General features: G+C 39.3%; 2 long non-coding RNA genes across 3 annotated transcripts; both read right to left on the bottom strand.

Moving 5' to 3' along the window:
• Positions 1-222: 222 nt before the first annotated feature.
• LOC144588832 (uncharacterized) lies at positions 223-3,189 on the bottom strand. The gene is made up of 2 exons (XR_013544557.1): positions 2,961-3,189; positions 223-1,060 (listed from the first exon to the last, which is right to left on the bottom strand). It is a non-coding gene; the product is annotated as an uncharacterized LOC144588832 (long non-coding RNA).
• Positions 3,190-4,619: 1,430 nt separating this feature from the next.
• Positions 4,620-26,684, bottom strand: LOC110089301 (uncharacterized). Of its 2 annotated transcripts, XR_013544542.1 has the most exons (4): positions 26,536-26,684; positions 24,476-24,572; positions 8,270-8,343; positions 4,620-7,999 (listed from the first exon to the last, which is right to left on the bottom strand). It is a non-coding gene; the product is annotated as an uncharacterized LOC110089301 (long non-coding RNA). The 2 variants fall into 2 exon arrangements; XR_012082591.2 differs by lacking the exon at positions 24,476-24,572 and having other exon boundaries at positions 26,536-26,666.

Raw genomic sequence — 26,684 nt, 5'->3', positions numbered from 1 at the left:
AGGGGCAGATAATGAGGGTTTGGCCCCCTGGGACCAGACTGACCACTCACAATTCCGCCGCTGCTGCGAGCTCCACTGAGCCTTCCTATCGCTCCGTTGCTCACTATAGATTAGCCAGTCCTGGCAGAAGGCAGGATGACGAGCCTCTCTGCCAGGTCACAGAGCTCATGGCAGCGGCGGAATCATGAGTGGTCAGTCTGGCCCTCGTTATCTGCACCTGCGGGGGGGATATGTGTATTGGTATATGAATATGAATACCCCCATTTCTAATTGAAGACTAAAGTCATGAGCATTATAATTATCAAATGCTCTTATTAAATGCCTTATTATGTCTCTTTGGTTGTTGTGGAGATGGTGGTGAGCAGAACTGTTGTCTGTTATCAGCTTTGGTCAAAAATAGAGAAGTCCAGACTCTTAAAATGCAGAGACTTGACACTGGTATGTAAGGAAAGTGCAGGACTGTCAGAAGCAGAGGCCTGCATGAGTAAAATGTCAGCCCTGAAGACAGAAGTGATTTCATTTCCAAACGCCAAGACTTAATTGTTTGCAATTTAAAACACCAGGAAGCACTTCATCACTGTTACATAAGATGAAAGTTCTGAAATTCATTGTCAGATATCAAAGCCCTCACCCTCAAATAAAAGAATGTTGAGAGAAGAGCTTTGATATGACAAAAAACGCAGCAACCATGCTAGAAACTCTTTATCCAATAGAAGCTGACAAAAATAAATAAATAAATAAATAAATAAATAAATAAATAAATAAATAAATAAATAAATAAATAAATAAAAAACCACCCACAACACAGCTCAGAAGATTTCAAATCTGCTAGTTTACCCACAGCTGATAGCATTACAGGAAGATGACAGATAAAAACAAAAGAAAGCCTTATCGGTCTTAACTCGGGGAGTTTCAGAGTGCAGCTGTTCAACCATAGGAGAAAGAACAGACTGAGTTCTTAGGAACTGTATTTTTGTGTCCTTGTTTGTTTACCCTGGCTATCTCACATCCTTTTGAGCTCCTGTTACGGTAAGATGGTGATCCTGTAGCCAACTTTTGTCTTCGAAAAAGTAAAAGACAGTAGTATGCAGTGATTGTGTATGTGTGCAGCTGATCTTTTGCGGTTAGAAATAGTTTGGCAGACTATTGCTAGTCTCTGGACACTGATCTTATTTCCAAGACTTCAAATCATTGAAGACAACTCCCCCCCCCCCAGACACACATACATGGCATGACGTGCAAAACTTTTTGCCACAAATTCTCCAACTTTGTGCGTTTTTCTAAACATAAATATCAATATTTATTCAGAATGCATCCTGGAGGGACAAGATAGAGGCAATACTGTAAATTTAATTATTCATTACGTTCATGCCACACTTCTCATCCATTATGAAACTTATATACAGTATCTGGCAACCCTACTTGCATCTGTCCCTGGACTTAAGAGGATTGTTTCTAAGACCCACAGGCTTGATTTTTTTTTTCTTCCAGTTTTCTGTTTCAAACTGGAAAATCTCTCTTCTAACCTTCAGTAGCCAAAAAGTTGCTTTTAAAATGGCAAATTCAGGGAAGGGCTATAATTCAGCAGCAGGCCATCTGCTCTGCATGCAGAAGTTTCCCTATCAGCAGGCACAGGACCAGGAAGGAACTGGGAGACTGTGGACATGAATGCAACCTGAATTGTAAGCAGCATGAACGGTGAACACCCAAATCAGCCCGCAACCTCTGTGGGCCATTGTTTGCGATTTTAGGCATAATACATGCTGTGAATCAAATTGCAGCAGAGTCTTATTCCGATTCAGCTTTCCAATGTAGCCACACCCTCTGTTACATCCCATATGGATTACTGTGGTGCACTGTATGTGCAGCTACTTTTGAAAAGTGTTTGGAAACTTCAACTTTCAAAATACTACAGCCAGACTACTGACTGGTCCTGCTTACAAGCAGCATATAATTCCTGTAAGAATCTATTTACTAGCTGACAATCCGTTTGTGGACCCAATTTAGAGTGTTGCTTATTATCTCTAAAGCCCTATACACTTAGACTATCTGAAGGACCATATTATTCCATATAAGCTTCCCCAGCTTTTAGGATCTTCTGGGGAGCCCTGTCTCTCACTCCTACCACCCTCACAGGCTCTTTTGGTGAAGATGAGAGAGGGCCTTTTTGATGGCTGCTCCTAAACTATGAAATGTACTCCCCATGCCAGGTCTTTGTTTTTCCATTGTTAGGAGAAGACCTTCTTTATTAGGCAGACTTTTAACTGATTTGAACAAGTGAGAGTTATAGTATGCTCTCTTTCTCTCTCTGTGTGTATGTGTGTGTGTATATATACAGTATATATATATACACACAACTATTGATCACAGGTGCATATTTTAAGTGTTTTAAATATTTGTTTAGTTTTTTAAAAAAATATTCTAAGTGGGTTTTTGGGTTGTGTTTCATTATGCTGTTTAATTAATTTTGAGCTGCCTTTGATCTTTCCACTGAGGAAGAGGTGGCATATAAATAATATACAGTAAGATAAATAAAAATCACATGCTTCAAGTACTGGATTTTGCTGTTGCCTTGTCTTCTGATGTTGATGTTGAAGTCAAGTTAACATTGGTTGGAGGAGAGTCTATTTCATACCACAGGCCAATCAATGGCTTGTAGGATTCAAATTATTGTTATTATTTAAAAGAAACTCCAAAGCAGAGATTAGAAAAGGAACTCTCTTTTTTTTGGCTACCTCTGCCATATTGTATGCTGGCTGGGTACTTTAGAAGCTGTAGTACAAAAACCTGCTGTTTTGGCTAGAAAGCAATTATTACAACTAGATTTGAGGAACACTGTTTTTAACTGCCATGTGGGAGAACAAATGACTTGAACAAAGAGGCTGGAGAGTGAAGGATTAAATTCCTCTCAATATATGAAGTGAAGTGATCCCAGAGTACTGACGAGGACATGCACTTACTTCAATTGGAAGTTAATTCTTCATTTGCTTCTAATTAGAATTAGGTTGATGAGGGTCTGGATGCTTTTTTGTTTGGTTGACCTTTGTTGTTGTTGTTGTTGTTGTTGTTGTTGTTGTTGTTGTTGTTGTTGTTGTTGTTGTTGTTGTTGTTGTTGTATTTCATATTTTAATTTAACAGCTTCCCTACCAATGTATTTTGGTAGCTCCCTTTTATGTGAGTACACCAGCTTTTCCCCATACATTTATTTTTAAGAAAACATTAATCCAGATAATATGTTTTCAGTTTGGAGGCTATTTGCCAACATAGATGTTTGGATTATGGAAACAGAGATGTAAGAAACTGTCTCTTACACTACCAGAAGCCCAGGATCCAGCTTATCCAACCCTACCTTGAAGAATTTGGAAAGCAACAAGTATTTAAATACAGGTTTGGTTCGAAGACCACTCCCACCAAGTAATTGCCTTCCCTTCTAGTTAGAATTGTAAAAGATAATCTTCACTTTTACCATTTTTCAGCGTTTAAAATTGCAATTGTTACTTCTGAATTACTTTAAAAAAAAAAAAACAGTGCTACAGGTTGCTGGCCTCCAGTACAAAACATGCTTTCTTCACCTTCATCTTTTCATTATCTCAATACCCACAACAAAGCACAAAGCAGCAGCTAAACCATGTGATATTCTTTCTGTTCCATGGTGTGAGGCCAACCACCTCCATAACTATAAAAGTAACTACACCATTAGTTACAAACAAAAAAGTGACAATAAATTGTAATTGTAATACAGTGAAGTTATACCTTAGTTACTGGAAGAAGGAAGTATAAGCAGCTACTTATATGCCCATGTAACTATAAAAATAACTAAAATTTATGGTGAAAATGCAAAAGTTGGCAATAATTTGTAAATTTGTTTTATCCATGCTCAGCTGACTTCTAACTTGCTAAGGATTGATCACAGATTATGTATACAAATACACGGGCCTCACAAGGTGATCAATCTCCTTTGCTGGTGATGTTTCATTGGAGGCTGGGTGGCTGTACTGTGCATTGCACAGCCTATACAGGACAGGGGCTGGACTAAGATCTGGTTACTAGATGCTCTCCCACCCTTTTTCTAACTCTTAACCATCTATGGTCAGGTTTTGTTTGTTCTAACTCCTCAACATCCAGCTATTGTTTACAAAATATTATTCATGAATATGTTCTTAAGTTGCAAATTCTTGAGTTCATTTGCTTGCATAAATAATAATTATGTGTCATCCATTCTGACTTATGGCAGGCTTTTTCAAGGTTTCCTAGATATAGAGGGCTCAGAAGCTATTTACCTTCCCCTTCTTCTGGGAGTGCTCTGGGTCTGTGTCGCTTGTGGCTCTTCTCTGGCAAGACACAGTGGAGAACCCCTGGCACTGCTGCCAGGAGTTCCATCTCACTGAGCAATCCAACCAGCTATTTGCTCACATCCAGTACTTGACTCTGAAAAGGAGGAAGAGGAGGGGGGAGGAGGAGGAGAAAGGACCTCTGGTGTCACTGTTGAACAGATTGTAAATCTGGCCCTTGCCAGGACTTTCCCAATGTCCACAACTTTTTCGGCATCATATCATATACCAGTGCCTACCAAAATGGATGAAAAGTGAGAGATTCAGAGGCAGCCATGTGAAACTTGTATGGGAATTCACCATTTCAGTTGAACATTAAAATGGGCAATGTAATGGTTTGCACAACCTTTGAGACTCACAACCATGGCTGACACCTTTGCATTTTTTCTTACAAGCATCTCAAGATTCAGTACAGAGTTGAAGGGTAGCAGAGATTTAGCAAGCATTAAATCGTACATCTACATCATGTGAATTTTGTGCAAACGGATGTGTAATGAACCACAGGGACAGGGAACATGTGGCCTTCCAGCTGTTCTTAGACTATCAATCCCATCATTTCTAGTCAGCATGGCTAATGGCAAGGGACTTGTACTCCAGGAACAATGTCAGACTTGAGGCACAACAACATCCGAAGGCCCACATGTTCTTCTTCCCTGATTTATTGGTTTCTTTCTCCCCTCCCTTGCCAGTCCTCCCTTATGTCACATCATGGCAGAACTGAGGTTGCATCTTCACAAATACCAGGGTTACTCCCTTCACAGCAAGCAACTATTGTGCTCAAAAAAGGGCAGAACATTATCTACACCAGCTTTTGAACGTTCAGCCTGCTACCCACTGTTCCAGTCCTCACAAATTACACATTCTGTTGTGATGTGTTTTCTTTCAAAATACAGTTTATTGACTTTGTTCCAACTGAGTTTTAATTAGCTTCTTGAATAGCCAACGGTATTAAGCTTCAAGAGTTTGAGCAAATGATTGCATTCTTTAACCTTTAAGGATCCTATTTGTTCCTTTTAGCTACAAATTTAAAGCTCCACTCCCTTTGTATAACCAAATGATGCCTTTCTAAAACAATGTGAGAGAGCATTATTAATAACCATCAATCATGAAGTGCATGTCCAAGGTCTCGTTACTTTAGCAGCACCTAGACACCTCGATGATTAATATCCAATTATAAGCAATGAGGTATCGGCCTTAAATTCTTCAACGTTATCTTGAATTCCTGAAAAAAGCACATGGTAAGTTCTGCAAGCCTGTTGTTTTTTAGCTCTACACTGTAGTTGCAGAGTATTGTGCTCTGTCAAGTTAATTCTGACTTACAGTGACTCTTTCTAGGGTTTTCAAGGTAGAGAATACTCAGAAGTGGTTTACCATTCCCTTCTTCTGGGGGTGCCCTAGGCTATGAAGCTTGCCCATGACTACACAGACTGGTCCTGACTGGAGGAGGAACAGTGAGAAATCAAACTCCCAACCTCTGGCTCCACAGCCAGATACCTAAACCACTGAGCTATCCAGCCAGTTGTTGTCTTTATAGTCTTCCTATTTCTTCCAGCTTCAGCGAATAAATGTAAAGTACATTTAGCCTAGTAGATAAGAGAGTATATTATATCCACCTCATCTTTTATCCCATTCCCCTTTAAAGGAATGTGAAAGAGCTAGAAAAGGATAACAAACCTTTAACAGTGCCACTATTAGAGTTGTTTCTGTTTTTTTTTTAAAGACACATTTTAAGGGATGACGCATAGAAAGTTTTAGTAATATACTTGTTATCTATTATGTGTGTTGTAATAGTGTGTATAATTTTTTAATCATATGAAGGACACAGAGCAAAACTGTCTCTCAAAACACTAGAATGTACAAGAATACAGTAAAATTGATTAACATTTAGAATAAAAAAGGAAGCTTTTTTAAAACGCAGTGCACAGTTGACTTACAGAATTACCATATGAAGCTGTGATAGTAGGGCTCGGAATCTACTATTACTATATAAACAACTAATTTGTAACAAGTAATTAGCTACTTCTGACCCACTCCTATTCTCAGTAACAAAGGTACTATATAGCTATACGTATTAGATTATGATTCATGAGAGATAGTTCCATTCCTTTCATAATGTGACTTTTATTTGTTGTGACAGTGTGGCCTCAAGTACTGGCTCATGCTGTGCCTGTGCACAGGCTCTTTTCAAAAGATCTATTCAACCCTTGGGAATCAAGGGTGGGGCCAGATGTTCCATGAAGCTGTTCTATACCAAACCGTCCACCATTAAAAGGCTTGTAGGTCTTACAATGTGATGGCTACTTCTTATACGGATGGCTATGAACCATAATAGGTAGGTGTGATTTATGCCATAAATCCAACATCATAGTAGGGGCCAAACACTACCACCATAGTACTTTATACTCGTTTTGTAGAATACTCTGAAAGGATTTATTCCAAGCCCACTGGACCTGTGGTCACAGGTAGGGATGGAACTTTTGCCTTTTCTGGACTACAAATACCATAATTCCCCATTCTGAGAATCCTACCTACCTTGAAGACAACGTACAAACATCTAAGTGTGATGCACCCAGAGAAATGCCTAAATTGAAAGGCTCTGGGGCTTAGCTAGGCCTAGCCCTGCCTGAGCTGTCTGCTTAGAAAGAAAGCTCCCAGCTAGCACTGGAACAGGAAGCAGGGATGGAGGTTTTGGTTTGTTTTTCTTTCCCTGTTTTAAACAGGGTCGCTTCAGGTTGATCCTTGCCTATGGATACAAGGACCACTCTAAATGACATATCACACTTCAGAGCAGCCTTGTTTAGCATGATTTTAACCTACCCAGGCCAAAATCAGGATGGTTGGCCTGGATAGGTCAAGTTAATTGTTTTGGCATGATTTTAAGTTGTCTTAAAATCTGGTTAGGTTTGTTTTATGAAGATTCTGGGTGCATTTCCTTGGATTCCCCTCACACCTGTTTCATAATCAAGGTGGCTGAGAAAGCAGGCCTTCCTGATCTACCCCGATGTCTGTAGAGATGCTCTCAACTGTTGGCTGCAAATTCTCTGGATTTCAAGAATCTCCAGCCCTGAAAATCTGAGGGAATTATTTGCCGATGATCTGTATTTAGATCTGATCTTTAGAGCACATGGTTCAAGGAGGAAGGTGGATGCCACCCACCCTCCCTCGGTTCTGTTGATGGATGGAATTCCTTGAGCAGAAACAACCTATTGGATCCTGGCTTCTATGTTCAGTGTCAAGACACTTGTGTTTACATCAACTGCCGTCTCCATTATGCTCTGCCTTGTGAGCTTCCCAGGAACATCTGACTTGTGGTTGCAGACAGACTGCTCAGTTAGACACTGTTACTGATCTACAAGGCAATCTTATCCTATTGTGAAAGCTGGGCAGAACAAGGAAGCCGAGTGAAAACAGAATGTACAGAAACATGTAAAAAACAGACATTTATTGCACTACAGTATACAGCCCAAGAAACTGTACTGGTTCTCTTTGTTCTGGGAGCCTCTATTTCATCATATTTTCAATGTTGATTTCACAGCTGGTTGGTTCCATTGGAAACAAACAAAATTGGGGTTATTCCTTTTCCAGACAACGAATTACTTTTTTTTCTGTGTATATTGTACAGAAGCATATTTCATTTCATATTTCAGTGTGTTTTCTCTCTGGGCTACCTATAGTAAATTAGGATAAATTATGGTTATTTATCTTGTCTCTGATCCATCTGGTGCACTTTACAATCCTTATCCCAAGCACCATCACAATAGTGCTGGAGTTCTGTCATCAGTAGTTCAAATTTATACATGGGGAATAGAGACAGGGGCGTCCCAGGTTTCTACTAGATGTCCAATGTTCTAGCAGTTTGTCTCCTGACAAACAGCAAGGACTGGGAGTTCCTGGCGCCCAAATGTGTTTTGACTGCAGGGGCCTGTTCTTCTGCTTACCTCATGGTAGCTTTAGCCAAACCACTGTGTTTTCAAGCTGTGTCACTGTTCAATAGTCTTCCTCTCTCCGTGTCCTGTGGTAGTGAAAAGAAAAAGAGATTGATACAGTCTGTACCCTTCTATACCACAAATCCTGATTTTTGTCAGTCTGGAAGATGAACAACTTGTACTGGGAAATGTCCTGAGGTTTTAAGGGGAAAGCACAGGGTTTCACAACTCTTCAGGAACATACACTGTGTACTCTGAAAGATCACACCCTCCCTGTTCATCAGTGGTGGCTCCGGTGCTTTTAATCCATCCCTGGAAACAGGTGCCTTAGCCATCAGGGCTGGCAGCTAAAGAATGCTTTGACTGAGGGATTGAGTGCCTGTCTGCCTTTCATGGCTGTAAATAATATTTAAAACTGGGGTTGATACTGTTATTCACACAGGGTTATTGCTCACCCAACTTGACTTCCTTATGTAAGATGGTCCTTAAGTGCCCAAAATCTCATACAAAAAGACAAATGATTCAATCTCAGCCAGACACTCCCAAGCTCCTGTCAGCTTTCCCAATTCATTACAGACATTGAGGAATGAGAAGATCCAGTAAACAGGTTTTTGTTCCTTTTCCCAGGCTCTTCAAGCAGTCCTGTTGATGTGCCATCATGAACATTCAAGGAAAATCCGTCCTAAATTCTGCAGGTATGAGTGATGACCTGAGAAAATTAGGCTTAAAAAGAATACAGGGGCATGTCATTGGAAACAGCTGTCTTATGAGGTAAAGTCTCTGTTCATTCCAGCATGACCTTTCTACTTCTGCTTGTTGCAATTTTATTATTTATTGATTTGATTTCTACCCCTCTGTTCACCTGGCATGCTATTGATTTATGATTGGTCATAAGGGAGTAAACATGGGCTTTATTTGCAAGTCTCATTGCTGAGACATGGCCTTTTGAAAGAATTCCGTATCTGGAAAGAAAACATAAGCACAGGAAGCACACATTTCCCTTAACACTTGATATGGCCTTGAGTCCAAGAGCGGCTGTTCAGGCACTGCTCAAAAACTCAAAAATATGTCATGGAGGCTACAGATCACCTCTGTTGTTCCCAACACCTGTTAGTCAGAGATATAATGCCTCTGATCATAATAATAACAATTATGTGCCATCAAGATGATTCTGACTTAATGGTGACTGTTGCCATGTTTTACCAAGTACAGAGTATGGTATTCAGAAATGGTTTACCATTCCCTTCTTCTGGGGCACTCTGGGACTGTGACGCTTACCCATGGCTACACGGGTTGGCTGCTCTCTTGGAAGGCAAAGTGGGGCATTGAACCCCCAAACTCTGGGTCTGGGTTCAGGTACTCCAACTCACTGAACCTTCCATCCTTTAAATATGGAGAGCCCATATTGCTGTCACCCATAAATTTACCTAGTCATTTTAAAGTCATTAAAGCTAGTGAAGTCTTTAAGTCAACAATTGTAAAACACAATTCATTCAGAGTTAGAAATTACATTTGGAGTCTCTCAGGAACAGGACCTGTGGAGCATATATATTTCATTTCTGTTTCCTAAGTAGTAACCTTGGAGCATCCTGTTCTACTCCCTGTTGTGCAGTACTTATAATAGTATTGATTGACATCACTTATTCCACCAACCTCACCCATCCTCACTTTCAACTCTGTTCTCTTTTTACCTGAGAGATTGATCCAAGCTGTTCAGAGAGACTCAAAGCTAATGAGTGTCACGCTTTGTTGCTACCCCGTATGCTGAAGCACGGAGAAGTGAATCTGTTTAGCCATCCTTATAAATGCTAATGAGTTCTGGCAGATGATACTTTCATTTTTAATCCAGGTGTATTGTTAAATGTTCATTCCCTGAGCCCTGCCTGTAGAGTGTTTTTTTTTCCAAAGATGTCTTCGTAATAATAAAAATATAGATGGCAAACCTGCTGCTGTACAAAACACAGTTGCTAAGGCAGAAGCAAAAATGCTTTTGTGTTGAGGATGTGCTGTATTGTAAGAAATGGGCCACCTTGGCAAACTGCCAGGATTCCATGGCTTCCTACAGTTGTACACCATAAACTTTTATGGAAAGATGAAAGCCTAATTTCCTCCTGCCATTTGTAATGGAGCACCAAAGAATAAAACAAAATTCAGATCAGTAGTAACTACCTCTGCTCAAAGGCTTAAACAAAATCAGACTGGGGAAATGGTACACCATGGACCATGGGCAGCTTGGACCAAACAGTGGGGTACCTGACCACCAAATTTCCAAAGTACCTCCCTACTCCAGTCAGAAGTATTATATTGCATGGGCTCAAGGCCTCTCTCCACTGTTGTAGGATGAGCTTCTGCTTCACTAGTCCTGTGAGCCACTAGGGTGATATACAAGATGCATTATGCAAGATCAACTGACCAGCTGCACCCATTATACATCTCCACAAACCCCCATATGCTATTGCAAGCATTTCCAGAAACTATAGAAGGTTTTTAAAGGCTCCCAGTTTTTTTAAAAAATTAGTCCCTTAGAGCTCAGTGGGGCCTACTTCTGAATAGAGATTTCTAGAACTGCCCTGTTGACAGTATGAAATGGCTGCTCCCTAATTTCTGATCCTTGCTCTGCATTCTTTAGAATTTTATGCAACTTCTTGTGGAACACTTTGGTTTCTGCTTTGAGTCACTATCACTAAACTATGGATAAATGACAGTTGACATGAGACAGTATTTCCCAACCTTGAGTAACCCAAGTGTTCTTCGATGGCAACTCCCAGAAGCCTTCACCACTACCTGGGCTGGCTGGAGTTTCTGGGAGTTGCAGTCGCAGTCCAAGAACACATGGATTGCCCACTGTTGGGAACCACTGACCTATGAGATTAGAAGCTGCCTGTGTTTCACATATTTTTGCTGTCTTTTCCTTGTGATCGTACTACACCATAATGCATGATGTGACATTATGACGCTATGAGTCTCCCCTCCTTATAGCACTGACTGGCAAAATGTGAAGTGAAACTTACTGTAATGATATCACATCACGTGACATGCCATAGTACCTGCTACAAGCCCATGTAATGTAGTGGTTAGAGTCCTGAACTAGGCTTTTACACCCAAAAGCCCTGGAAACTGGGGCAACTCAGAGCCTAATGCATTAATGCTGCCCTAAACCCACCAATGTATACACTGAAACCAGCATTCTATATGCATCTGTTTTTGAACACTGAATACTGAATATTAACTATAGGGACAAGGATAATTTATTTGCCCTTGTGAGGTGCCATATCAATTTTCAGTATAAATTACTTTTAACCTATGGTAACTAGACAACACACGTCTCATATTTCCCTTTCAATATGTTGGTGCAACTGACTCAGCAACTGCCCATTACCTGTTTCATTCTAACAAAGTAAACAAGAGCCTGGTGTTCTGACAGTTTTTAATCAGCTTACTTAGAGATCAAAAAGTCCAGTCAGTATAGTCAATCCGCATTTCCTGTTCTCCTGGTGCTCTCTCCAGGGGGTTGCTCAGGGGTTGTTCTGGGTCATTCAGATTTCCTTTTTATTTTGTTTTTTGTTGCAGATTTGATTAGATCATCCTGGTATTGGCTTCTACACATGGGGAGGGTATTTGTTGCTGGGTGTGCTGGGATTCAGGAGGTCACGCCAGTACCTCCTATCCACGCACATCCAGAACAGTTTGCTCTCAACACAGACTGCTCTCTCCTTGCCTACTTAACTCTCTTGTTCCTTCCCACCTTGTTTTACCTGTTCACAGGGTGCAGATCTTCCAGCAGAAAAGTGCCCATAAGGAAACACCATTGAATGACACATACCCATAAAGTGCATGGATCAGCAGGGATCAACCCAGTGCTAGGTTCCCTATGGGCAGATCCTGCACTGGAGCAAATCAAAACAAAAATACAGCATCATCTGTCAATAGTATGAAAAATAACCCAGATAGGAAGTAGGGGATTTAGTTTCCGGCCTGTGCTGTGAGGACACTGGAATGCAGTGTTAGCATCCTGGGTGCAAGGAAATGAACAAATGCTCAGTGTGGACAGACCCTAAAAAGAGGGCTACAATAGTGGCTGGGCTTTACATGACTGCACTAGAGTCCTCATTATTTGCTTCCCTGAGAGTTTTGATAACCATTTTAGTTCTTTTTATTAAGCCAGCCGATATAAAATACTAAGTGAGAAATGGAGTTTGAAAATGACAAAAGCAAATAAACATATGGAATATTTTCCAGCAATCTGGCAAGGCACTTACTGCATAGATACAAGCATTTTAATTATCTCTTGCCTCCCATTACTAACTGATTGACCCCAGCGGCTGTGTCTTAAATCTTTGTGGAAGAGATTATCAAGTCGGTGTATCTAATTATGGCTTAAATCTTTGTAGAAGGGATTATTGAGTCGGTGTATCTAATTATGGCTGATTTTTTAAAAAAAATGCATAATCTACAAAACACTAACACACATCCTTGCCGGTCCAAGGACAAATTTTGAATGGATGAAAGACCAATTTTCTGTTCCTACATTCTTTAGGAGTCATAGGTACTGCCATAAATGCAAAGAAAAACAGGAAAAATCCCAGTCCGAAGTGAATGGTGGTCTAAGTCTGCTGTTGAAAGATGTGTATATTTTTTGTATTAAAGCTGCCTGTGTGCACGCACAACATATTTAAAAAGCTTCCAGCAGGAGCAAACCACTATTTTATTCTATTTTATTGCTATGGAAATCCATTCTTGTTGGGAGGCAGGATAGTCTATTGTAATCAGGGCTACAAAAACAGCCTTTGAAGTCTACATATGGCCCCACTTTTTGCCACCCTGTGTATTCAGATGCATATACTACGTATCTGTTAGGCTCACTCATTGTTGTCCATTTTTAATCAATGAATCATGAATAAATAAACCAACACATACGAAGACTTCTTGATGGTTGCTTGAGCTCTGGATACAACAGAGCTTTATAGTTACATAGTAAAACCCTCCCCTAACCACTGCCTGTCCATCTTTGACAAGTCCAAACTACACACTGGCACTTGTATTTTTCCTCCTTACTCAAGAGAAAGCACACAGCACCTTGATCTGAATTGGCAGCAGCATATGTAGATGGATAACGTATTGATACCTTCACTCTTGCTGCTTTTTTGTTTTAAAAGTCCCACCACCACATTGGAGTTAAAACAAGAAAACAATGTTCAGCCTTCATAGCTGCAGGATTTTAAAAAATGCAAGATGGGGGTAAATGTTTAAACCACGTCCACCATGTGCATTGGTTCCAGTTTGGGATTGGGGCTGCATCCACCTGCTTTCAGGGAAGACAAACAGACATGAAACTAACTGCATGCTGCGTTTAACATAGTCTGTAGTTTCATCTCCAGAGTGGCCTGTTTCCTTGTTTGTGTGCACATGTTATGTAGCCAATAGGATAGTGGAACCTGATAAACCTCTGGTTTAGCTGATATGCCCTAGTGCCTAGGCACATGATGTTCAGTCAAGCTGAAATTCCAGATCTGTTAATGAGCTTCAGCTTGAGCTGAATTTAGTGGCAGATTTAGAGGAAGAAGTCCAAGGTTGGGAACTGCTGCTCTAGGACTGAAGCAAGATAAGAAACCACCTTTATGGCTGACTATAGGAAGAGTCAGACCATTCCCTTCTTTCCAAGTGCTTTGACCCGTGACTCCAGAACTGTTTGCATCCAAACAAAGGCATTATGCAAAATACTTTAAGATGAGAATTGATGGGAAGGCAGATGAAGATGCAAGCATGAAGCCCCTAGAAAACCATGTACAGACGCACATGCCCATGGGCACATAAATAACATGCAGTCAAGTATTAAAATCTGTTTGGCTGGGGATGTCATTTTTATTGAGCCCTGCTGATACAGTATGATGAATGGGCATGGGAGAGGTCTCCCATGCCAACTCCTATACAAAGGTTTTGGCAGCTTGTCAGGATGGAAATAGTAGGTGCTTACATTTGTAATCACAGAATGAGGAAAGGCTCACGTACACACATGCTGACATGTAAATGAGGCTGATGAAGTTTGTTTTTGACAGCAGAAACGCTTTCAGCAGTATCTGCCGGATGAAACAAAAGTAGGCTTCAGCATGGCACACAAGTTGTACTCTGGGTTTCTGATCCATCAGCAGCTCTGCCAAAATGCCAGCAAGTTGAAAAGGAGAGGTTCATTGTTTCTGATGAAACATGCTGTGCTCACTTGTTCAGTGCGTGCTCGGGGAAGCGAATGCAAAAGGATCCCTTTCATTTGCATTATTTCCCCCGACATTGCTGGACTCCTTATCCCCAAATGCTCAGCAGCAAATGCCAGAGGCTTTCCACGTAACATGATATGTTGCTTGACTATGGAGAACAACCATCCCATGGAACCTGATTGATTAACTATACTTATTAGAAGACTTTCTTTAACATGCTCATGGTGATGTATAACCACATCTAAAACACAAATCACCCATTAAGAATAGGCTTTAAAAACCAGGTAAAACCACCACCCCCACAGTCCAAAAACAAAGCATCAATGAAAATAATAATAATTATGTCCCATCCACTCATTTCCTAATTTTCGGCAATCCTCCCAGATTCTTGGTTTTCCTTTGTTTAAGATATAAAGCCCTCAGTAGGGGTTTAGTAGTCCCTCCTTTGGTGGCATCCTGTGATCTAGCAGCTTTCCCGAGGCCATAGAGATGGCAAGGCAGGCCACCCCATCAGCCAGGTAAGCAGGAATACAAATTGATTGATCGATTTAATTTCTATACTGCTCACCTGACCAGTGGTCACACTGGGTGGTTCCCAGCAATAGGTGACATAAAAGAAATATAACATAATAATATAATCAGTATAGATCCTGAAGCTGAGGCTCCAGTACTTTGGCCATCTCATGAGAAGAGAAGACTCCTTGGAAAAGACATTGATGATGGGAAAGTGTGAGGGCAAGAGGAGAAGGAAACGACAGAGGATGAGATGGTTGGACAGTGTCATCAAAGCTACCAACATGAATTTGGCACAACTACGGGAGGCAGTGATAGGCAGGAGGGCCTGGCGTGCTCTGGTCCATGGGGTCACGAAGAGTCGGACATGACTAAATGACAACAACAACGATAATCAGTATAATAAAATTGAACTAAATGATCATAACATGAAAAAATACATTAAAACGGGTGACAATTAGCTATGGGAGGCTGGTGCTCTCAGCGGTTCTTTGGTTGGCAAGTTTTGAAAAGCCTGCTGGAAAAAAAATATTTTAAAAGACTTCTTAAACAACAACAGGGAAGGGGCCAGTTGTGCTTCAGATGGCAGTTCATTCCACAGATGGGACGCAATTGCCAAGAAGGCCTGGTTCCTTGTTCTCTCCCTCCAGGCCTTCCTCAGAGTTGCATCAAAAGCATTTGTTTTAGTTTAGTGATTAATACCAGTTAATTTCTACCTCCAAAGGGTCAGTTATTTCTTGAGATTATTCAAAGTGGTGGTTGGGACATTACAGTCCCATGGGTCTGAGTCCTAGTTACCAGAAGGAGAGAATGTCATCCCAGAGTGATGATTTTCACTAAACTCCTAAGACATGATGATGATGATGATGATGATGATGATGATGATGATGATGATGATGTTGTTGTTGTTGTGACTCTCTCTGAGCAAGGGAGAACCAGTGCTGTGGCTTTATTTTTAAGAGATGTAAACCAGGTTGCCTTCCCCTTATTCCCCAGTCGATGTTTGCAGATCATCCAAAAAGAGTGCCGCCAACTATGGAGTGTTCTGGCATTTGCCAGAAGCTTATCAGATAGCAGCAATAACAGGGGATTTGAAGAAATTGTGAATTGTTATGCATTCCCAGTGGGATGAGCTCTGTCAACCTAGCAAGACAACCTGTCAAAAGTTGCATAACACTAATGAGATTTTAATCCTCCACAGTGAGAATGGATGAAGCACTTTTCCTTGCTGTTGAGGTTTCACAACTGGTAGAAAACCTCTCTGCTGGAAACTAGTATCTTATCCCTTGGTGAAGCAAAGTATGCATGTAGAAACCTCGCAAGCACAGATACTCTGGTTGGTTCATGAAAAAGCTGCAGGTCATCCATTCTATATTTCAAAATGGAGCAACTCTAATAGTTTATGTGAATTTGCATAAAATAAAAAATCATTGTGGAAAATGTACAATTCTAGTTGAGTCAGACATACAGTATTTTATTTATATATAATTAAATAATTTAAATAAATTAATTTACCTCTCTTGAGCCAAGGCAACTCACAAGAGGTAAAATAAGAACTTTTAAGACACTATATAAATATCACATTTATAAAAACAAACATACATTAAGACCAAACAATCAAATATTGATTGATTGATTGATTGATTGATTGATTGATTGATTGATTGATTGATTGATTGATTGATTGATTGATTGATTGATTGATTGATTGGATTTGATTTGATTTGATTTGATTTGTATCCCGCCCATCTGGTCAAATAGACCACTCTGAGCCGCTTCCAATAAAAGGAACATATACAATAAATAATAATAATATTCCAAACAGGCCGACATATATAAGAATAAAGGAAATAATAAATAAAATAAAATATAAAAACAATTTTAAAAACATGAAAAACCTGTCTTGCTTTTAAAATATTTTGCTATCTTGCTGGCAGAAAGTGAAAACAAAAAGGCAGTTTCTTAAGATTTACATCTTTAGTAATGGCTGGAACCTTCTTTCTGGAGGTCCTCTATTTCTTGAATCCTGAGGCCAAGAGATGTCAGTTTTCTTGAGAGGCAAGAAACAACTGGAATGTGGTACTTTGCTTTGGAAGGTTTGCTTTACAACAATTCATTTCCTTTGTGTCTCCCTAAGTCTTCCCAGGGAAAAGATTCTGAGGACAGAAACAGTGAATCCATATGTATTCAACTTTTTATAACATTAGCAACATGCTATTTACAGAGAGGGACAGTAAAATAAGGACAAAAGCAGACCAGAGTCCTAGTTAAAATGGGATAAAAGATGATGGTAAAAAGGGATATTTGAAACAGAAATGTATTGGATGATCCCAGTCCAATCCTGATGGAAATAAAGGATTCTTCTTGTAATTTCCCTCAAATGCGCGTAGGTTGTTTTTTTTAAGTTTGAGTTCCCATTTGGATTTGAGATGTACTTTCCATGATCCCACCCTTGTTTCCTCATAATTGTAATTTGTTTGATAGTGATGCCATTTTAACTGCCATATTTCACTACTGGTTTATTAAAGTCAGGAACCAGAATTCTCTTTGCCAGCTCTGCATGCTCAACTTTTCATTGCGCAAAAGACTGGTTGTCTTCCAAACTTGCATACAGTGACCAAAGTTGTCGGAAACTCAGCACCTCCTTGTACAAGCATGAGCCCCTATTAGATGCAAAAGGTAATCTCTGGTTCTGATCATACAAGAAGGCAAGGGGAGTGAGGAGAAACAAAAAGGTGTTAAAAGTGGTGAGAAATAATGATTAGCTTGGTTAATGTCATCTGCATTCCAGTGAGGCTTTCCCATCATGATGAGAAGGTGGGGGAGGAGGAGAAACTGGTAAGGAGTTGTTAAAAATGAGTCCCAGTGGGGCTTTCACATCAGGGCAAAAAGGCAGATGAGGAGTTGAGTTCCCTGCCATTAACTTCCAGAGGGAAGCAAAGCACCTTTGGCAGTGCAGCACTTCTCTGGCACAGTGTTAAACATGATAGACATATTAAAATAAACAGGAGAAAAAATGTTTAGAGGAGAGACAACAGGTTCTCACTTGAAGGGGGTTATCTCACTGTGATGGCATATTGTGCCCCACTGGAAACATCACTGTCAATGTTACCATAGAACATGCCCCTGACTCCCTTTGTGGATCAAAATAGGTAATTCACACATGCCAGAAAAGAGAAAAGAGTGATACCAGTTGGATCAGTACAAAATAAACAACTATTTGATGGCTGACCAAAAATACAGGAATGCCAAAGTGCATGTTTGATGAGCTCCATGTCATTGTCACTGCAGAGTGAATCAATTTTAACCATTTCAACTATGATGCAAACAGTGTGGCACTGTACTTTGCAATGTTACTCATTTGTAACTCCATTAGTCTCAAGAAAATATGTATAGGATTATAGAATTATAATCAACAGCCACGAAATTAAAATACACCTGCTTCTTGGGAGGAAAGCGATGACAAACCTAGACAGCATCTTAAAAAGCAGAGACATCACCTTGCTGACAAAGCTCCGCATAGTCAAAGCTATGGTTTTTCCAGTAGCGATGCATGGAAGTCAGAGCTGGACCATAAAGAAAGCTGACCACCGAAGAATGGATGCTTTTGAATTGTGGAGCTGGAGGAGACTCTTGAGAGTCCCCTAGACTGCAAAGATAACAAACCTATCCATTTTGAAGGAAATCAACCCTGAGTGCTCACTGGAAGGACAGAATCATATGATAGGGGATTTCTTTATATGGAATTGTTTCCTTGAATGTATTATTTGCAAGATGATTTTTCATTCACAAATATGTGAAATAATCAAGGTATTTCAAGTGTTAGGCTGAAAAAAAACTACCCAGATAGCTACAGTTAAGCCCCACTGAACTCAATGTGACTTCTTTTTAAGTTAGATGTGTGAAAGATTCACTGGAAGGACAGATCCTGAAGCTGAGGCTCCAATACTTTGGCCATCTCATGAGAAGACTACCTGAAAAGACCTGATATTGAAAAAGTGTGAAGGCAAGATTAGAAGGGTACGACAGAGGACAAGATGGTTGGACAGTGTCACCGAAGCTACCAGCATGAATTTGACCCATCTCTGAGAGGCAGTGGAAGACAGGAGGGCCTGGCATGCTCTGGTCTATGGGGTCCCGAAGAGTCGGACACGACTCAACAACAACAACAACAACAACTTCAGATTACTTTAGCAGGATTGTATATATCTAGCACCAGAAATAATGTGATCTCTAAAATATAAGAAGACTTATAGCTAAATCCTAAGAAGCCCAACATGATTTAAAAAAAAAACACCTTGGATATGTCTTCTGATTCTGAACATCAACATCATTGTTATTCATATATTTCAGATTCATCTTGAGAAGATTGCATCCGGTTCATCACTTCCGTAGTGATTCTTCTCTAAATTTTGAAAGCAACATAGTTAAAAGAACAGACCATCTAACCTTTCAATAAAAAGAGGTAACCAGTTGTACTTCTCATATTTTTGTACAATGGATTCTGGTTTTGTCTTGCCTTTTTTGTTTTAAAGTCTTGAGTTCCTCAATGTTCAGTTGCTCCACACTAGGTGGCAGCACAATTATTGTTTCCTGCATCGTTTCTTTGGCAGTACCTGAATGCAAACATATTCAGCAGTTAGACTAGGCGATTGGCAAGAGAATGTAGCATCTCTTTCACATGCTATATATCAGCCTTCAGTGAGTGTTAGCTAGCTACCTCAGTCTTTGAGCCAAGTTTTAAAACTGAACCGAGATAGCCTTGAGAAGTTTGCTAACAGGCCAGGAAAAATATAACCTGCTCAAGTATTGTCCCTTGAACAGAGATATGATGAGTAAAACTCAGCCAATGAAGGTTTCCAATTAACAGAGCTGAAGATTACCATCTGACAATTGCTGCTGTTACTAGGAAAGATACAAAGCTGGTTCAAAGGTTGCAGCACCAGCCTTATCATTAGGCAGAGTGAGGTAGCTGTCTCACACAGCATATTAAGGATGTCATAGAAATTGTTAGTTTATTATTGGTTTATCAGGACTGGCTCAAAGTATGTGTGGGTTCTTTTTTATAAGGTGGTCACATTTTGAGTCCATGTCAAGGAAGCTGCTGGCCTCATGGAACAGGATGCCTACTGTGTTTAGACTTAGCAGCTTTATAAATAAATAAATTTGATTGGTTTATTGAAAACATTAAACAATGTGGCATTTGGTGAACTGGGCTGCCAATTTTAATTTTCATTAGTACAAGTATTTCCGAAAACTACAGCTTATGTATCTGATCTCTTAATTATTTAGAAATAATTTCTAGAAATAAATGCTTTCCCCAAGCTGTTACCTGTTGCAATCAATGTCCAACATCTTTTATAAATGTATTTATAGAAGAACTGATGATTTTCCATGTACATATTCACGTCTGAAAAAGTGAACTGCTTTAATAACCATTGAGGTCATATGACAATTTACGTATCTGAGAAAAAGGTATGCAAATAAAGCTATGCTTATCTCCCAATAAGCAAATTTGAGGTAAGTTTAATTTGGAATAAACAGAGTCTTTTACCCCTTAAATGAACTCTGCTTTTTACGTTGTGTTTGTCAACATTGGTTATATTGGCTGTTGTGTTTCCCAGATACATACATTTATTGAATAAACAAATTGAATAATCAACTAAAACTCACACAATTAACATGTGAGCATTTCCTTACTGTTCAAAATGCTGGCTATGGCCCATAAAGGCCTTCCTTCACAGATTCCATATTATTGGAAGGACTGTCTCTCTGTATAAGCTAGCACAAGTTTTGAGATCTTTGATGGAAGCCTTTGTCACGGTCCTGCTATACTCCCAGACAAATTTGGTGAGGGCACAAAAGAAGACTGTTTCATTAGTTGCTCCTTGGCTGTGGAGCTCCCTCCCAGTGCTCATTTAGCCCATCGGCAGACCTGAGTTCAAAATTTTCATTAGAAAAGAAATTTTGTTTCTTTTATATCTATTTTTTTTCCAATAAAGGAACACATGGTGGTGTGCAACCAGTAAAAATATTGTAAAAATCACAATAAATTAAGACATTAACATTAAAATGTGATTAAACAAACAAATGTTAAAAACACCATTAGTTAAAAAAAGTAAGACTAGTTCTTACAGAACCAGAGATAAAAGGCAAAATACACTGTCACTGTTTGGGCCAGCTGCTTTTGTTCGAAGAAGCAAACCTTTCAGTGTGATTAGCCAATGAGTGAAGCTATCTACAGTGTCTGTAGAGGAGATTATGGAGATGTAAATGTTATATTTGTGGGAATGTTTGGTCTTTGCAGAGCTGGCTACAATAGTGCATAGAAGGCAGGTAATCCATAGCAATGAATACTGACTGAGAGATTATTGTAGCTATAGTCCACAAAAGCTACTTTCTCTAGCTCTTCTATGCCCCAGTAAAGTACATCATTATCTTTCTCCCATTTTATATTGGAAACAATTCCGTAAATTTGGTTTGGCTGAAAAATTAGTTCAAAGGGCATGAAGTCAATTTTGCGGACTAAACTGAAATTTGAAGAGAGGACTCCCTGTTTTGCATTATCTAATATAGTGTAGTGGATAAGATGATGGACAAGAAGTCAGGAGGCTTGTCCTGCTTAGCAATGGAAGCTTACTGGGGGCATGGAACTGGTAAAGCTACTCCTTAAATATCTTACTTACTTTTACAGCCCCATTAGGGTTACTATAGATCAATTTCAACTTGATGGCACCAAACAGTGTAATTTAAGAGTGGTCGTATAGACCAGATGGACAGGGTATAAATGAAATCAAATCAAAAAATCAATCAGTCAATCAATCAATCAATCAATCAATACCAACACTAACATGAATGGCTGGATAGCTCAATGGTTTGGTTGGGAATTTGATTCCCCAATGTGCCTCCTTGCGAAAAGCTGGACTTGATGACCCCTTCTGGCTTCACAGTTCTAAGATTAAATAAGGTTATTGGCTCAGATCAGTGATTACTCTTACAAATGATATCAAGGTGAAAGATATTGTTATGAAATGATAAACACCTACAATGATTTCTTGATTAGTTAAATGCCATTGCGGTGAGTGTAACCTATGAGATTCTGACCACTAAGATGAAATCAATTAGTAAAATTATCCCTACAGAAAAAGAAACTGACAGGAAATGATTAAGATACTATTTATCAATAACCCTCAAACTGCTACCAAAAGGAAGGATTAAAATGGGCAGGATGTGCAAATAGAATTTTTTGCTTTGTCCAGTGGCACAGAAGCTTTGAAAAGTCTAACAGTGAATGGGACAAGCTTGGGAGATAATTGTGATGTATTGCCAAAAAATAGCAAAAAAAAAAAAAAAGCTAAAAAATCACCACCTTCATGTTTGAATAATCATGGCAGGACAAGAGAAATACTGAATTTCAATAAAATGACAATGATTTCTAGATTCTCTGTTAAGAAATGATGTCCCAAATTTAACAATCAGAGGAAAGGAGGAGGTAGCATGAAAGCAACTTCAGTGGAAACTTCTCCACAGAAAGAAGCAGCTATGATACTTCATCATTTCTATTGGTTTCATAGTAGCATGATGGAATGTGAAGGAAATCTGTGATGAATTATTATACAAAAAGCTTCCTTCATGAAGCAGCCTTCTTTTATACATATGCAGCCCTCAGGATTGTGGCAACCCATTAAAATGCAAATACAACTACTAGACAAACTTGTAGCAAAAAAAATTGGTGAGGAGTCTAACATCACAACCCTAAGCACATATCTATTAATTTAATACACGTCCACTCTTCTTCTAAGCCCAGTATAGTTCACATTTTGATGAGTGATGATATGCAGTGATGTTATTAGTAACTCATTTATAGCAAGATAAGTTCAAGTGTGATTTTCTTTTGAATTAATTTTGAGTCAAAGGGAATACAGAACCCCAATGATTACAATAAAGTATAAATCAGCAGTTAACATGTTATAGATAGGGTGCGTTCCACTCACATATCTTCCAGCCTTTGGAGCACTAGATAACAAAACCCGATTTGATTTCCAGTGGCTCAGCAACTAGTCTCTCACTTTGCTCATATGAAGACTAGCATGATTTTCTTTTCTTTTTCTGCCTGGCAAGGGACCAATAAGTTCCGATTTGCACAAACTTCAAATAACTACAGTGGTACCTCGACTTACGAATGTCTCCACTTGCGAACGTTTCAAGTTATGAACGGCTCTGTCCGCAAAATGTTGCTTCGACTTGTGAATGGAGCCTCGACTTACAAACGAAAAAACCCTTTCCTGCCTTTTTTTTTATTTACCTAAGTTCATCTTAGGTCAAAAGAAGAAAAAAAATAAAAAAAAATCTCCCTCTAGTGGTAAAGTACGGATTAACCGGCTTTGCATTAGTTCCTATGGGAACTAATGCCTCTACTTACGAACAGTGCCTTGGCATACGAACGAAAAACAGCCTGAATTGATTAAATAGTTTTCAATGCATTCCTATGGGAAATCTTGCCTCGATTTATGAACTTTTCGGCGTAGGAACGCTGTTCCAATGCGGCTTGAGTCCGTAAATCGAGGTACTACTGTACTAAATTGTATTCCCGAAGGCTGGGCTACCCCTGCTTCTCATGCTGCTATGCATGGCTTGCAATTGTGAACTCTTTTTGTGTTATGTATAATATTACCCAACAAAGTGTCTCCTCCATTAATATGGGATGGGGAGTAGTGGTCAGCATGCATCATGTTTTTTAAATCAATAACATCTCCTCCCTCCTTTTTCTGATTAACAGCCAGTTTGGGAAGGATTTCTATAGATTCAAAAAGGTTGCATGCTATTTGGTCAATTTCGGCTGGTGATCTAATTACTATTCTCACATTGCAGTTAGAGATTTTTCTAACAGATCATAGGGAATACTTGGGGTTGGGCCGAAGACCATTTGAGAGGTTTTCGTTTTCTATTTCTATTTGTGTCAGTTCATTCTACTTTATGAGGACACCAGGACTGCAGCAACACAACCAAGGAAGCTTGGATTTCAGAGTCTTACGGAGATGAGGCTCTTTGGATGGTAATAGCTGGAATCCTAATGGTGTTTATATAAGATCTGCATAACTTGCTGTCACTCATTGACAAGATGTTTGGGTAGATCTCAGTTGCACAATAGGATGCGTGACCAAACACATAACCAAGACATGTCACAGCACCTCATAAATTAGTTCTGGGGGCTACAACTTCCAGAAGAATGAGGAAACTATAGGAAAGCAAAGATTCTAAACTCAATGAGGAACTAAAAAGCAATATAAGGAGTTCCTTTAAAACTATCTAGTAATCTTTATGATAACTAATTACTTGGGCTGTATCAAGTTACATAATAGGCTGTCTTTTAAAACTAATTTTACAGACTCTGGCCTGATTACTAACATTTAGTGCTGCTATTTGGCATCTTTGAATTCTGATTTGGGTGATCATTATATACAGTGGTAAATTGGAAACTACAGGTGCTTACCATGACTTACTTGAGTTCTAGCCATTTTTATTTCCTCGTTTCCACTTGGAACAGATCTTAACGGTTCTTAATCACGTATTTAACACCACACACCATCCTGTGAGAGTGAGGGGGGGGGGAGAAAAAGAGAGAAATGACACTGCCTGAATAGAGATTGATCCTGGTGTTTTCTTATAATGAATCACATCACATGGTTTTTGTGTTGATTTCTTGGTCCTCTTTTACTCCTGGTTGTTTTATCACAAGGGACTACACCGTACTTTAAATCAGATTAAATAGATCCAGGACTGGTTGGCCAGTCCAAGGCTCCACCTCATTTCTTCCTTGTCCTCCTTATTTTATTTATTTATTTTATTTATAGGCCACCTTTCTTCCAATAAGGAGATCCTTGTCCTGTATTTATAGGTGTTTTCAAAGCATTGTATTTGTGTGTTTAATTGCAATTGTATAATTTCCCCAGTCCATTCTAAGTGGTAGAGCCCTACATCAATGTTACAACATATGCATTTTTTGCAATTTGTCTTCTGGTGACTGATCACTTCCACAATGGTCAAAAAGGCAGAGGGATTTGTGAAAGAAGCTCAAAGAACAGCCGGAATGCTCAGTGTCTGTGTGATACAGCACTAACATCCAATGAAAATATAAATTAAAAAAACAAAACAAAGAAACAAACCAAAAATAAACTGAAAGAATAGAGTTGCAATGGGACACTGTACCACACCACTTCTCAAACAGATAAAAATATATTCTGCACACGTCATGACAAGAAACACCCACCCCATGGAATACATTGACTCTTCCAACTACGCATTGTGGAAGCAGATAAAAAAGACCATGATATAAAGTTTACAGTTGTTCAAAAAGAAACAAACGCTTTTCTTCTCCCTTTACATTGTGTAGTAATATATTTTTCAATCAGTCGGAATATATATATATATATATATATATATATATATATATATATATATATATATATATATATATATATATATATATATATATATATATATATATATATTATTTATTTATTTATTTATTTATTTATTTATTTATTTATTTATTTATTTATTTATTGAGAGAGAGAGAGAGAGAGAGAGAGAGAGATTCCTGGAAATATAGCCCCCAGCTACTGTGCAATTATTGCTTAGTCCAGAAAGCAGAGTTAGAAGGACTCAAATACCATCACTGATTATTTGACCACAATGTACCCTCACCCTAGCAATGGCCAAATGAAATCTTCCATTCTTGGAAACAAACCATCCAATTACTATGTAAAGTAGTATCTATTGAAGTTATTTTAACCTCATATACTGCCTTCAGTAGATTTTGGCTAGGAGGGACTTTTCTGGGCTAGGATAATTGTAAATCAGTCCAGCAGTAACCAGTTGTTCCTTCATTTTGAAGAGAATTACACCTCTTTATCTGCGTCTTTTCTCCTCTCTTTCAGTCTGTTGACAGAATGTAGTCTGCAAGTGTCTGCTAGAAGTAGAATATGAGTCTGTTGAGGCTTTTTACTGTAAGTCAGCCATTTTTGTACAGTATGATGTATTTGATCTATTGAATTGTGAGTAGGGATGGGGGTATTCATATATGAATACGAATATCCCCGCACAGCTGGCGTTAATGAGGGTCCAGCCCCATGGGACCAGACGGTTCACTCACCGATCCGACACGGACGCAGACAGTGTGATTCTACGAATGGCTCTGCAGCTCGCAGTCCACTCACCACTCCTGGCAGGAGGCGGGAGGACAAGCCTCACTGCAAGGTCAAAGAGTGGTGAGTGGATTGATGGGGTTTGTAATCCTCTTTGTATATAGCAGACTTAACTTGAATAAAGTTAAAGTTATTTTTTTTTTACAAAATCATGATTCACATTTAATTCATGTGATTTAAATATCGATAGTCCAAAAGATATAACAGCTTTCCATTGCTTATTATTTGCTTTTAAATTAATTGCTTGCAGCCTCTGTAATTTCAGGGCTCATAAATCCTTTAACAGTTTCTTTTCTGTATTCTCTCACCCATGAGGAAATATCCATGCAGACTCCTCTTACTTCACCTGGGAGTGTATTTTCATTCTGTTGCTTCATTCTGCAGCTCCTTCATCTTCTGCAGCTTCCTTCCTTCTTCCTCTCTCCTGCCCGTCTGCTTCTTCTGCTGTTCATGCTTTCACTCACACATGCAGACACACATGGTTTGCTGCTGCCA

Source organism: Pogona vitticeps, chromosome 1, assembly GCF_051106095.1.
Source record: "Pogona vitticeps strain Pit_001003342236 chromosome 1, PviZW2.1, whole genome shotgun sequence".
Classification (NCBI taxonomy): domain Eukaryota; kingdom Metazoa; phylum Chordata; class Lepidosauria; order Squamata; family Agamidae; genus Pogona; species Pogona vitticeps.
This window is presented reverse-complemented; position numbering and strand designations above follow the sequence as displayed.